This window comes from Bombina bombina, chromosome 1 (genome assembly GCF_027579735.1).
Source record: "Bombina bombina isolate aBomBom1 chromosome 1, aBomBom1.pri, whole genome shotgun sequence".
Taxonomy (NCBI): Eukaryota; Metazoa; Chordata; class Amphibia; order Anura; family Bombinatoridae; genus Bombina; species Bombina bombina.
The window spans coordinates 208,268,697-208,271,267 of record NC_069499.1 but is presented as its reverse complement, the minus strand read 5'-3'; the positions used below and the strand labels follow the sequence as shown (position 1 = coordinate 208,271,267).

At 39.0% G+C, this 2,571-nt stretch overlaps 1 long non-coding RNA gene across 1 annotated transcript; it reads right to left on the bottom strand.

The window, feature by feature from the left end:
* Nucleotides 1-1,784: 1,784 nt before the first annotated feature.
* On the bottom strand, nt 1,785-2,057 carry LOC128636736 (uncharacterized). Its single transcript, XR_008398713.1, has 2 exons — nt 1,978-2,057; nt 1,785-1,897 (listed from the first exon to the last, which is right to left on the bottom strand). It is a non-coding gene; the product is annotated as an uncharacterized LOC128636736 (long non-coding RNA).
* Between the last annotated feature and the right edge of the window lie 514 nt (nt 2,058-2,571).

Below are 2,571 nucleotides of genomic sequence, written 5' to 3'. Positions count from 1 at the left end.
ATGTATCCTTTGTTGTATCGATGTCTTGTTCACTTTTTAATTTAACTGTGAAATCTATGATACCACCTAAAATAAAGTTAGGGGGAATAATAGTACCTGTGTGAGGAACCTGATGGGGTTTTGGAGGCAGCCTGGATAGGATGTCTGCTTTTGTGTTCAGGGAAGCCGTCCTATAGGTGATAATGTAGTTGAACCTTGAAAAGAATAAACTCCATCTGACCTGTCTAGATGTGAGTGTTCGATTGGTTTTGAGAAACTGTAGGTTTCTATGATCGGTATAGATAATAATAGGTTCAGCGGTTCCCTCTAATAAATGTCTCCAATTAACTAGGGCACTTTTCATGGCGAGAAGTTCTTTTTCCCCTACATGATAGTTTAGTTCAGAAGATGTGAGGACACGGGAGTAATATGCTATTGGATGTAATTTATTGGTGGTTTTGGATTTTTGGGAAAGTACAGCCCCAATAGCATGTTCAGATGCATCTACTTCAAGTGTATACTGAGAGAGTGGGTCAGGATAAGCAAGAATAGGAGCTGTAGTAAACGCATGTTTTAAATAATTAAAGGCATCATTAGCTGAGGGGGACCACACAAAAGGTATATGATCTTTAGTAAGATTAGTGAGGGGTTTAGCAATGTGAGAGAACCCTTTAATAAACTTTCGATAGAAATTCGAAAACCCTAGAAATTTCTGGACATTCTTTTTATTACGTGGTATGGGCCAATCAATTATTGCTTGAACCTTTGAATTTTCCATCTGAATCCCTTTTGATGAGATATGGTACCCCAGAAATGTGATATCATTACTATGAAATATACATTTCTCAGCTTTCACGTAAAGTTTATGTGCTTGTAAACGTGCCAAGACTGTTCTTACGTGTTTTATGTGTTCTGTCAGATTGTTAGAAAAGATTAATATATCATCAAGATATATTACCAGGAAGGTGTCCAATATATCTCTGAATATGTCATTAATATAACGTTGAAACGTTGCAGGGGCATTACATAGCCCAAATGGCATTACCGTGTACTCAAAGAGTCCGTACCTCGTACGGAACGCCGTCAGCCACTCATCACCTGAACGCATACGAATGAGGTTGTAAGCACCTCTGAGGTCGAGTTTAGTGAAAATGGATGACCCATTTAATCTTTCTATAAGTTCAGGGATGAGTGGCAGAGGATAACGGTCTTTCACAGTACGTTTATTGAGCTCACGGTAATCCACAATCGGCCTGATGGTTTTGTCTTTGTTAGTCACAAAGAAAATGCCCGCACCTGCAGGAGAGGTGGAAGGTCTTATGAATCCTTTTCTAAGGTTTTCATTTATGTATTCTTTGAGTCTTACTAATTCAGTTTGGGATAGAGGGAAGATGTGCCCATATGGGATGTCAGACCCTGGTATAAGTTCTATGGGGCAATCATACTCTCTATGGGGTGGTAGAGATTCTGCTTCTACTTTATCAAATACTAATGAGAAGTCATGATACTGATGTGGTATTAACCCTTCATCTTGGTTTAGGTGGAGTATAGAGTGAGAAAGTAGACAAGTATTTTTGCAATAGGATGAGTTAAATTCTATTGTATTTTGTTTCCAATGAATAATTGGTTGGTGTTGTCTTAACCAGTGCAGCCCGAGTATGACCGGGAACATTGGAGAGGTGATGATATCAAAAGAGATATACTCTTGGTGGTTATTGTGAATGTTAACAAGTATGGGAATCGTTTGGTGTGTGATGGGACCTGTGGATAGACAATTACCATCAATCAAACGTACTGCAACTGGATTTTCTTTCACAACAAACGGTATATTTTTATTTTTTACTATAGAGGAATCAATGTAATTGGCATAAGCGCCAGAGTCCACAACGGCTTCAAGGTTTAGTCGCTGTCTTTCCCACTGTAACGAGATGGGAACTAATAAGTAAGTTGGTTTATGAGTAGAAAGTGTAAAATTGTGAAGAGCACAAACTGACTCACCAGATTTCTGTCTCTTCAGAGATGGGCAGTCCGTGACTGAATGGTCCTTGGAGGCACAATACATGCAGAGAGCATGTTCCTTGCGGTGAGACTTTTCCTCTGGGGTTAGCGGTCCTTTAATGAACCCAATATCCATGGCCTCTGCATTACCCCTTGGGCTATATGTCACAGGACGTGAAGGATGATATCTAGTTACAGTGTCATGTGTTTGTTTTTCTAATCTCCTCTCTCTGAATCTCCTATCAATCTTAATAGTAAGGGCCATTAATGCCTCTAAAGAATCTGGGAGATCAATTCTAACTAATTCATCTTTTATGGGGTCTGATAGACCTAATCTAAATTGATTAATTAATGAGATTTGATTCCATTGCGTGTCTCTTTGCCAGATCTTGAACTCAGATATGTAGTCTTCCACATATCTTTTATTCTGCTTTAGACTACGTAATGTATTTTCTGCTGTCAGTTGTTTATGAGGGTCTTCATACAGATCAGACATTGCTCTAAAAAATTCATCAACTGATTCAAGTATGGGGTCATTAGATTCGTACAGGGAGTCTGCCCAAGCACGGGGTTCTCCTTTTAAATAGGATATTA